The 12460-nt window shown below is 39.6% G+C and overlaps 1 pseudogene; it reads left to right on the top strand.

The window, feature by feature from the left end:
• The first annotated feature begins 8596 nt into the window (after window positions 1-8596).
• On the top strand, window positions 8597-9620 carry LOC134222283 (uncharacterized; annotated as a pseudogene).
• The last annotated feature ends 2840 nt before the right edge of the window (window positions 9621-12460 follow it).

The following is a 12460-nucleotide window of genomic DNA, read 5'->3' as shown; positions in this document are numbered from 1 at the left end:
CTTTGATCAACCGTCGGTTATCGTCGTCTCTGAAAAATAAGCTTTCTGTCTACAAGCAAATTATCCTCCCCGTGATCGAATACGGCATGTCGTTCTGGGAGAGCTGCGCTAAAACTCATCATCTGAAACTCCAACGAGTGCAGAACAAGTTTTGAGGATGATCCTCAACACTTCTTCCAGCATACGAACTTCTGAGGTCCACCTCCACCTGAGGTCCGCCGGTTATCGCTTTTTACGCGAATTTTTTTTACGGTTTCTCAAAAAATAATAAAAAACAGTCTTGAAATCGTTTTTTACGCGGATTTTGGATCTTACGCAGTTCTCGAAAAAATATTCTTCACACTTAGTTTTTATTTCTGCAGGTCAGCAAAAATCCGCACAGCCGTGCGCCAGCAAAATAAAAAACTGATATTCCGGCAAAAATGATGTTTGTTAGCTGATTTTCGGCAAATAATTTGCAGATTTTCAGAAACTTTGACAGAAATCTCGGCAAAAAACATGTCTGCTGGGGCACGGCTGTGCGAATCTCGGTAAAAGTTCAACATTTAGCTAAGATCCCGGTAAAAAAAATTAAGTGTGTAAGTCATTTTCAAGGGTACGATGCTGGGTCATTAGAGCGAAGGTCGTCAGTCCCGAAGGTGATTAGGCCACAGCCATTGGGCCGAATGAGAAGTGAGAAGGGAGAAGTGAGAAGCAAGAAGGGAAAAGTGAGAAGAGTGAAGTAAGAAGTTAGAAGCGGGAAATAAGAAGTTAGAGACGAGAAGTGAATAGTAAGAAATGAGAAATGAGATAAAGATGTGAGATGTGAAAAGTAAGAAATGAGAAGCGAGAAGTGATAAGTAAGAGCCGAAAAATGAGAAGCTACAAGTGAGAAACGTGAAGTGATAAGAGAGAGCCGAGAAGTCGGAAGCGAAAAATGAGAAGTGATATTGAGAAGTGAGAAATTCAATACGAGAAGTGAGATGTAAGATGTGACAAGTGAGAAGCAAGAAGTCAATGGAGAGAAGTGAGTTATGAGAAGCGAAATGTGAGAAATTAGGAGCGACAATTGAAAAGCAGTAAGATGTGAAAAGTGAAGGCAAGAAGGGTGAAGTTAGAAGGAAGAAGTGGAAAGTGTGAAGTGAGAAGTGAGAAGCGAGAAGCGAGAAGTGAGAAACGAGAAGTGAGTAACGAGAAGCGATAAGTAAGTGCCGAGAAATGAGAAGCTGCAAATGAGAAGTGAGGTGTAGAGGTGAGGAGTCAGAAATTTGATACGAGAAATGAGATGTAAGATGTGAGAAGCGAGATGTGAGAAACGGGAAGTGAATAAGTGAGTTGTGAGAAATAAAAAGCAACATGTGAGATGTGTGAAAAGTGAGAAGCAAAAAGAAATTAGTTAGAAGGGAGAAGTGAGATGTGAGAAACAACGAGTTGAGAAGTGAGAATCGTGAAGTGAGAAGACAGAACCGAGAAGTGAATAGTGAGAATGGGATGAAGGTTAAACTTCCTTCATGAGATAAAGATGCGAGATGTGAGAAGTGAGAAGAGAGAAGTGTACCACGCGAATTTCACGTCACACATTCCATTGGTTGAATTGCAATCGTGACGTCATGCTCATTTGGCTACACCCCGAGCAGCACAAGTCAGACAAAAATGGTTGCAGCAACTTGATTGTGACTAAATCTGGTCACATATGAGTTGCAGTAACCTATGTAAAGCATGTGTGCTGCTAGGGACCCGTCTTCGCCTCAGCTCTTCTATGGAACCTATAGTGTCTATAATCTAGACGACTTTGCGATTACAATGTGGGTACAATATTTAGGCCACAACCCGGGATGCGGGTGGTCATCGAGCAGCTCAATTACATCATCGAGTTCGCAAGCGGAAGGCAGAACATCAGTAAGGAACTGAAACAGAACCTTCTGGTGCACCGTCATGCTGTTCGAGCCGTAAGACAAGAACAGAACGCTTTAATTATCCACCCAGGGGAAGCGAGAAGGCCGACAAAGGTGCCACAACCAAGGCCTTCTCCTTCCTTGGAAGAGCTGACTTTGGCCCAAAAGGCGATTGATTTTGCCATGACGGCCAACGAGGAAAAGATTGCGCCTAACCAAAAAAGGCTCAGGCAGCAAACCGGCGAAGGTGCATAAAGGCCAAACGTCGTCTTGACGGAGCAGATCGGGGTGTAGTGGAGCCCGAAGGCGGTTTACCCGAGAAGGCCACTTCTCGGCCCAAAAAAGCGAAAGGCATCAACCAGACGCAAGTCGCCGGGCCGCAAGAGGGTACCAGCCGGCCGGTGCCATCGGCACAAGGGACCGAAAATCCCTGGCAGCTGGTCAGTAGCTCAAACCGGAAGTCGAGCGTGTCTCGACCCGCAAAGAAAGTTAAGGACAGAGTAGAGGCCATGTTACTAAAAACTGTACTAAGTACGCCGACGTCGATGCGGGTGACCGAAAAGCTTTCGGTGCTGGGACAGGACGCGCGAAGCGTCAGACGCACCAATACCAATGAAATGATCTTGGTGCTGAAACGTGAAGCGCAAGCTAGCGGGACGGCTGGCCCAAGAGATCTTGGGTGACGGCGCCAAGGTGAGGGGGACGGAGGTGACCTTCCAGTGCAAGCAGCTGGACGAGGTCACGAACTCGGACGACGTCGTCTCTGCCGTCAGAGAGCAGTGTGGTACAAAGGTCGTCCCTTTGGCACGCAGCTAGCCTACCCTTTGGCACAAATCTCCCAAATTGAGGGGAACGTGCCTCCTGAGCCGACGTTCTGATTCTGATAGCCTACCCTAGGTCATGAAGCGAGGGATGTTGAAATTTGCTGGTCAGTATGCCCGATAAGAAAACTTCAGCCACCTTCAGTGGACAGGTACTATTGGTGTTTAGAGTCGGGATATAAGTCCTACGACTGTAAGGGCCCAGACCGTAGCAACCTGTGACATCATTGTGGTTAGGAATGGCATAAGGCGCAGGCACCAAAGTGTCCATCTGCGTTAGTAAAAAGCAAGCATGTAATCACGTTATGGGTGGAACTCCGTATCCCTACGAAGAGGAAAAAGAAAAGAAGCCATGCAAGCAACACAGTTGAATCTTAACCAATGTGCATCTGCCCAGCAGCGGCTGTGGCAGTCGGTCTCGGAGTCGAGGACCGATGTCGCTCTTCTGTCCGACCCGTATAACGTCCCTGATTTGGGTCGCTGTTTACGTGACTATTTTCACGCGCATCGACAGACCTTTGCTTACGCGTGTAGATCGAAATGCCTTGCTGCAGGAATTCCTTGGATAGACAAGAAACTATGCTGTGTACACATTATATTCTATCTACAATAAGGAGCATGTACCATATTTGAAACAGGTCGACGGACCTTTGGATACGCGTGTAGATCTAAAGGCCTTTCACAAGATTTTTTTTGGATAGCCAAGAAGTTATGCTGTGTATATATTTTATTTTATGTTCCACAAGGAGCATATTTAAGAGAGGTCGATAGACCTTTGGTTACGCGTGTAGATCTAAAGACCTTACTTCAGGAATTTCTTGGATGGCCAAGAACTTCTTGGTATACATGCTTTGTATACATTCTATTCCATGTAGCACAAGAAGCATTCACCTATCGACCTGTATAGACCTTTGGTTACGCGTGAAAATAGTGAAAACCCGATTTTGTATTAAAAGTTTTCGGGATTTACGCGGATTAAAAAAAAAAATTTACCGGGTTCTACAAAATGGTTAGGAAACACGTGAATACCACAAAATATCGATTTTTAGTGAAGTCGTTTTTTACACGGTTTTTGGGATTTTCGCGGAACGTACCCCCCGCGTAAAAACCGACTCCAGTGTATGTATGTAGATAAGTTATTAAATTGTAGTTTTAAGTTAGTAATAAAACTCAATCTTAACCTTCAATAGGCCAAAATGTAGAAACCCTGCGAAAACCAAAAATTTAAACAATGTTAGAAGAAAAAACAGAATCTTAACAAAAATGAAGAACCTTGAGGTTAACCAATTGATATGTTTAAATATGTGTAAATACAAAAATGCAAAATAAAATGAAATTTAAGTGAAAAAATGGTCAAAAAGTATGTTTGTTCATAAATATGATAACAAAACTTACTTCGCAATAACAACAACTTGCTCTAGAATTTATAGCTTTTTTCGAAGCAATCCTGTTCGTATTGCCCTAGCAATTTTTCCACCCGATCAAATTGTCCGAACATCAGAAGCACATCTCAGCAACGCATCAAATTAAGTAATTTACCGTGCCCGATACCAATCGTATGCTCGAAATAATAAATGACAATGACTCCAATCAAATATTCACCCCTCCCGCTCTCGTCCTGCTTTCGGCAGCACACTTCCAGTGGTAACCAAATGTGACAGGATATTTGCAGCTGAAAGTGTCGCATGCGTTTGCTGACTGCCATTCGGTTACTGAAAGTTGACTTTTTTTCTTTCGTCTTCCAGCCAGCCAGCCTTTTACGACCGCACCCAAGGTCCAGCCATCAGCCGCCAGCGTGTGTTATTGTCATTTCGGTACCTACTCCGTACCAGAGCAAACTGGTGTACGATCCGAAATGGGACATCGAGATGAGAGTGATTTCCACCCTCCTAATCACTCCGTTCTGTTTTTGTCTGTTTGATATGTTTTCCCAGCAGTGGCAATTTAGTTCCGAATGGGAAAACATTCACCCTCTCGATCTCGACCGACCCACTAAACGACTACCCATACACACTGGGGCAGTAAACGGCTTCTAGCTGACCAATTCGTTAATGCATTCATTTTAGTTATGTTAAATATTTTGGATAAAGTTAGTATATATAGCGTTTTTGGTAACTACGAATAATATCATTCATTATTTTTCTTATTTAGAAATTGTTGAATAATAGAGTAGAAAACTAAAAAAAAATCTTGAAACCAGTTCTGCTGGTAGATATTATAGTTCCTAATCCGAAGGTACAAATTTTAAGTGTAGAGTAAGTTGATTTCTGATGATACTTAATTCGAATAATAAAGTATAAACTGAATAGTTGCAGGAATCAAAACAATGAAATCCTTTCTCAGTCAGTTTTTTTGTTTTGTAATACATCTAGATTGTTTAAGGTTAAACAGGATTCAGTCCCACCGTGCGATGACACTGTCTCCATCCCAGGAAGATAAACGATACGAGATGCCCAGAAAAGTAACTGGAAAGGGAGAAAGAAAAGCGAACTTGGATGCAATTTTGGTCGTCCTTTGTGTCGAGATAAGGGTTCGTTTGGGTGAACAGTGTAATAAAAATGTAGCAACCAATAAATAATCTCAAATTAAATCAAAACATTACGTCGAATCATCGTATGGCCCTGTTACATATGTTTTCGAGAGGATACCAGCCGGCGTTGTAGATATTATGGGAGATGTTGCACACGAGCTGGATGTCGTTATCGCTTTGGCATCGATTTCGGTAACCAACAGTTGCTGCCACATCAATAATTGCCATCAAAATAGCAATTTCTCATGGGCGATACTCAATCAGCCGAACGGTTCGATTTCTTGATTAGTTTGCTTGTGTTGCTGCAAATGTGATAATTTATTTGTAGTGAAATGTTTTGAATTATCGCATTTCCTTTTCATTGAAAACTATATCTTATTTATTTAGTGCAGACTAGAGGCCCTCCTTAGCCGTGCGGTAAGACGCGCGGCTACAAAGCAAGACCATGCTGAGGGTGGCTGGGTTCGATTACCGTAGCCGGTCTGGGGTCCCTGGGCATGAAAGTATCATCGTGTTAGCCTGATGATAAACGAATGCAAAAATGGTAAACTTGGCTTAGAAACCTCGCAGATAATAACAGTGGAAGTGCTTAATGAACACTAAGCTGGGAGGTGACGATATCCCAGTGTGGGGATGTAATGAAAGATGTTGACCTAAGTGGACGAAAGTGGATGTTAAAGTTAAATTGAGAGAGCAAGGCCGGGTAATCAATTCTAGATTGCATGAGCTCTGCAATGAAAAGCGCCTTGGAAACGTCACGACGCTCACTTAACAGGTCTAAACCAATGAGTTGGGAGCTTTCTTCATAACTTGGTAAGTGATTTCGATGCGTATTGTGCTGTTTTGGTAGAAAGGAGCCCATACAACTAATAAGTATTCTAGTAATGACCTCACTAACGCGCAGTAGAGCGATTTTAGACATTGAATGTTATCGAAGTGCTTCGCTATGCGGAAAATAAATCCAAGTGTTTTCGACGTCTTCGATGTGATAAAGGCGATGTGATTTTTGAAAGTCAGCTTAGCGTCTAATAAAACGTCTAAATTCTTAACAACAGATTCTCGTCTAATAGCTGTTGCAGCCCGGCATTGTAACATGCCCTGTCCATCATATTTTTTCAGCCTTTATCACTTCCAGAATACTGGGTTTGCCGTACACACTGTTCGAAAGAATCATGTACATGTACATCAAATATCATTGGTAGTAGCAGATAGGTTATCAAATTGCAAAATAATCAATGCCTCTCCAAGGCTCTTATGATAAATTAGATACACTTTTCCTGTTCGGACGGCGGGATTTAAAATAAGAAATGTATCCTAGCACAGGATGATAAAAAAATCTTTCCTACTCACCCTATGAGTGTTTCTGACTGTCCTATTTTTGTTCTTTGCCGTGTAAATATTTCGTGGGTTGTCCACCGTAGCTTGAAAACCACTACCTTTTCATCCGTCCTTGTAGTCTGACGTATTTGTAATCGTAATCCCTAGTTTCGTTAATCGATTGAGATTCTGCTTAACCCTCTCCGCCCATGACATTTTTCAGATTAAAAATATCGAAAATGTTATTTTAAACCAAAAACGTAGAACAATACCTTATTTATTGTCCCTAAATTATAGTTTGGACATACCAATTGTAAAATTTAAAGTGGTGCACTAAAGCACTAACAGACACTTCAAGCATTTTTAATCTAAATGGTATTTTTTTTTCAATATTTAATAATATACGAGTTTTAATGCATATATATTTGGTTAAAAAAAATATAGCGGAAAAGCAAATCCAACATGATTCACTAAACATTACATAGGTAATTGATGATATGCGGTGTAACAATTTCGTTCTCGATTTCGTTCTCACATTTGGAACATCGGAAATACGTGAAATGGTTTCGATGATTACATTGGCGGCATCGTTGTCTGTCAGTAATCTCTGCCCAATGTGATATTCCATCGAAACGAATCTCGAGAGTTGGTTCTGACACCACAATTTTGGATTTTTTTCATCTGAACGCCACGTGCAGCTTTGGATGGCCTTCCCTTGCGATGGACAATATGCGCTAACCACACAAACGTCCAAGAAATTATGGAACACTGGAAGATAGTATTTTTTCGTGCCGATGTCAGTGCGATAAATTGCCACCAATTGATCGTTGAGATCAATACCTCCCATAGCTTGGTAGTAATCCTTGACGACTGCTGGCCGCTCGATTTCTACCAACTGTTCTTCCTTTGCAGCTATGGTCCTTCACCTACAATATGAAATATATGAAATAAGTAAATTATATTTTATTTTATTTTATCATCCTTCTCCTGATAACGGAAGTCGGAAAAACTTACTTCTGGGTACTATTGTTTACGGAGTTTGCTTAAGAATCCTCGCTACTTCATCAGTATCCTCTTGGAATCCACTCAAAGCACTGGGTTCCTCATCGGAGAACCCTTCAAATTCATTTTCCGAATCACTGTGTTGAAGATTCATGATTTTCTTTCGAAAGAATGCAACGATGTGGCTGTTAATCAAATCCGGACAAAATGTAAACAAAGACGATTTTTTTCCTCGTTGATTTTTAGCACGTCGTGCACCCAGTGGTGCTTATATGCACCATACAATTTTTTGTATATTATTTTTTGCAAGATAGACCAAATGATTTACAATTATTCAACACGTTAATAAACAATAGTTTTACTAGAAAAACATTTTTATTTCTTCATTTTTGATTATTTTCAATAAAAAATCAAGTGTTGAAATTGTCATTTATTTTTCTCATAAAAACTCTCATTTTTTTGTTTATTTTCTTTTAAAAGTTAGATAAAAATTGCAATGAATTGAGATTTAAAAATACAAAACAACAAATGAAGCATTAAATTATGACACAAGCAGTAAATACTCCATATTTGTTGAGATATAGGGTTTAGAATGTATGGTGCTGTATAGAGGCCTTGATAAGAGAAACGCGGATTGGCATGTGCCGCCAATCGAACCGTCAAAAAACAGCAGCCAATCGAGCAAGAGACCTGTCAAGCACCCAAAACATCGGCTCAAATACTGAAAACGGCTAAATTCGATTTAATACCATTTATGAATAAACAAATTTTGAAAGCATTTTTCTTGTTATCAATAATATATGCAAATCAATGACAGATTATGAAATGCAATTGCTTCGTTTATTGTATTCTATTGTGATATGTTGTGAACACATTGTAAAGCGGTATGTAAAATTTTACCTGGAAAATCATTTCTTCCTTGTCATGTGTTGCTCTTTATTGAAGAAGATTGGCTTCAGTGTTGGCAGAGTTACATTGTTTGTTTTGAGGCTTTGGGACATTTCGGTATCTACAAAGTCATAAAAAAATATTTAGTATATTTAGAAAGTGACATGGAAGTTTTATCTACCAAAGTGAGTACTTTATTAGTGGAATATGTGGTGCGCTACCGTGAAAAGTTAGCAATTGTAGGAAGAAAAGACCCTTACAATTTGCATTTTGATTGCAAGGTTCTGCCACTCACTATCGATCACGACATAATACTGTGTTACTTGCTTCACACCTTATCGTTTCGGACAAGTCAGCCGTTGAGAAACAGAAAATAGTTGGACGCGTAGGACAAGCATTTTGAGCGTGGATTCGTCAAAGATGTTGTATTTGCTCCAATATATAATCTAACCATTATTTCCTTGTTTGTAGGTTTTGCACAGTATGCGCAGTATGAGTGATCCATCGGCAGAGTGCTGGATCAAGATGATGTACTGACGGCTATGATGTTGGAGAAATTCGATCTGCGCATTGTGATTGTACGGCAGGAGCTGGTGAAACCTGTTCGCATGTGGCAGCTCTTTTATATGCCTTAAATTATGCTAGAGAAACGTGTCTGGGCAAGAAGGTATAATTAATAGCCTTTTTTTGTATTTTTACTTATAATTTAAATTACTTTTAGATATCTTCCATCATATTGGTCTCAACCATCAGGAAGCGCGCACCAAAGACACGTACAAGTCCGTCGATGAAATTAATTTTGGTCGATCAGTTCAGACAAATTGTGAGCTACGCGATTATACATTGGAGAGGACTGAAATCTTTGATTAATGAAGTAGTTGCCAATGGTCAAGATGTTGCAGCAAGCAAATCATTTTTCGAAATTACTGGTCAAAATGACACTGATGATCGTGCTGAACGACAATATGCAGAAACATACTTCAGTTTCAGTAACCTTTTTGAACAACATTTAGTTTTGCGCCTTTGGAGCAACTAATCGACTATGGTAGGGGAATCGTATGGAACATTTCTGAAGAGGATTGTGGGTTACTCGAGGAGCTAACACGTGAACAATCTTCTGATCCATTGTGGTTCAAACAACGATACGGGCTAATAACAGCATCTGTTTTTGACGTCAACTACGTCTAAGGGGAACACTCGGATGCAGGGTGTAAAATGAAAATTTCAAAATTGGGGACCGTCACGAAATTGTGAAAGATTTGTAACTTAAATAGGGGAGCTGTTCCAATCTCCATCTCACTGAACATATATTCATCTCATCGCGAAACAAAGAAATACAGCACCAATTTTGTCGCTTCTTTTTGTCAACATGCGTGCTCACTGCTGAAAAAAATCACAAAAATGAGAAACAAATCAAATTGCTTTCCATTGCTTTGTTTTTGATGGGATGAATATCGGAGCCATGAGATGAATTCCAGGAGCAGTTCTTCTAGGTCCTTTATCTTTTAATGGATTTAAAGACTTATATATGGTCGGGGTTCAGCCAAATCACACTAAGCGCAAATTAAAAAATACCCATTTTCTTGCACAAATTTTCCACGAGCGGTTCCAATTGATCACAAACCGTATCGGATATCCATCTTCCCTATAACTGAGGATACCCAACGACAAATGTACGAATGAATTGATATTATTTACTTTCGGCTTTCATTCTACGAACAAAATATCACAAGAAAGTCAAAAAGGCGCTTGGTGCGGTTTCGCTGAATCCCGACCATATATCAATCAATTCGCAAATTCTCCACCAATTTGCCAGTAGTATTGAATCTTTTGATTATCAACGCTAAGCTGTTGAAAATTTTAGTTCTTTAATGTATAATTCATCCACTATATCTCGGGTACTTATTCAAAAGGACGTATGTGATTTTGTAAACAAAGATTCAAACGTCGATTTGTCCAATCTGATATCACTCTCACGCAAACCATCACCACAGACAGGTAGGGGAAGCCTCCGGCTACCTGTTGGTAGTGTTGGTTTGCGTGGGAGTGCTATCAGATTGGACAAATCGACGTTTGAATCTTTGTTTACAAAATCACATACGTCCTTTTGAATAAGTATCCGAGATATAGCGTGTTCCAATCCTTGGTAATTGCCTACTTTTAGGGTATTATTAAACTGGAGTTTATGAATGAGGTGCTACAGCTGCTAACCAGTTGGGTCTCAACATGTTACATTTGAGAAACCGATAATTAATTCAAAAATAAACTTCTCGGGTACTTATTCAAAAGGACGTATGTGATTTTGTAAACAAAGATTCCAACGTCGATTTGTCCAATCTGATGGCTCTCCCACGCAAACCGACACCACTAACAGGTAGCCGAAGGCTTCCCCTACCTGTCTGTGGTGATGGTTTGCGTGGGAGTGCTATCAGATTGGACAAATCGACGTTTGAATCTTTGTTTACAAAATCACATACGTCCTTTTGAATAAGTATCCGAGACTTATCTTTACATCGTGGTTTTCGATGAGACGAGACGAGAGCGAGTCATGGCTTGCTGATCACCGATTGATATGGTGAGGTGTTAATATATCGACGGTTTCGTGCAATACAGGCACAACTTGAAATCTTCAAATTTTCAGAAACGACGTTGACTCAAAAATGAAACTAATATATTTTTAAGATTTTTGCAGATCTTTTTGCATATGTTGATACAAATGGATTAGTTTTGTGTGTTTCAGCGAAAGAACTTGATAGAACTAATAGATTTACATGTACTTTTAGGAAAAATCGTCAAATTTACATAGTCATTTACTAATACACATAATTTGTGATATATTTGTGATTATTTTAGTGTACATACTATCGAAGCGTACGTACTATCAAAACAAAAAAAATTCCAAACAAAAACTTTTTTTTTGCTTTTTTGTTTATTTAGGAGTAGAAGAATGTTTATAAAACCACCAGGAAACCAAAATTTCGATAGAAGGCTCTGTACTCTAAGCATATTTATATTTGATGTAGTACACAACGGACCAACAAGACCCGGATTTTTCTTGAAATGGTGCCTACATGTAGCATTGATCAAAATCATCGTCTTTGTAAATGTGAGGCTATTTTTTTCTTACAAAATATTGTATTTTAATGATTCGGAACATCCATTAATAACGTAACATTCTTAGGAGTAATATTTTGAATATTTCATCGTACATAATTATCCATGTTACTACACAACGCGACGATTGGGGGTGGTTGAAAGACCACTATATTTTACGTAACGCATTTAATGAAGTTTTCCCTATAGATTTTATGGGAATGAAAAGCTTCAAGGTAGCCCTGAACTGTCACTGTCGACTCTATTGGTTCTATTGACGCTTCCTTACTAAAGCGACAAACTGTCAGCTATAGCAACAGTCGCATCGCGTAGGTTTGGAGGAACCTTTATCATGATTCGTAGTTATATGAGTACATAACACTAAGATGAGTATAAAGATAACTAGTAAACTGATTTCGAAGATGTCAAAAAGTTTTGTCAAAGTTATTTTAACTTTCTCGTCTTTAGGATCGTTTTTGCCTTTCTCGTACACCATGGCTGTACTGTACATGTCCGAAAAGGCTAAAAGTCCACTCCGAAAATTTTGATTGGAAGCCAACTTTCATATACCGATCAACTTAGCTCGACGAATTGATGTAATGTCTGTCGATAAAGTCTTTAAATCGAAATCATTGGATGGCGATCTAATCAAAACTGGAACTAGCGTGGAGCTGATCTCTGATCAAAAAGTGCGACGTGGGAAAATGTATTTAGCAACATGGCCACTAGATCCCCTTATATTCAATATATTCTCGGTCAAACGTTAAGACAGTTTTTCTGAAAATGTGGAAATAGTTCGTCAGGATGCTAAAGAATAGAATTTCTCCAGGAAATCCATCGAGAATTTATGCAATAAAAATCCTCCTGAGACTCAAACCAAGAACTCTTTCGCGATTATCATCAGGAATTACTTTTGGAAATTCTCCAGGAAATCC

This window comes from Armigeres subalbatus, chromosome 3 (genome assembly GCF_024139115.2).
Source record: "Armigeres subalbatus isolate Guangzhou_Male chromosome 3, GZ_Asu_2, whole genome shotgun sequence".
Classification (NCBI taxonomy): domain Eukaryota; kingdom Metazoa; phylum Arthropoda; class Insecta; order Diptera; family Culicidae; genus Armigeres; species Armigeres subalbatus.
This window is presented reverse-complemented; position numbering and strand designations above follow the sequence as displayed.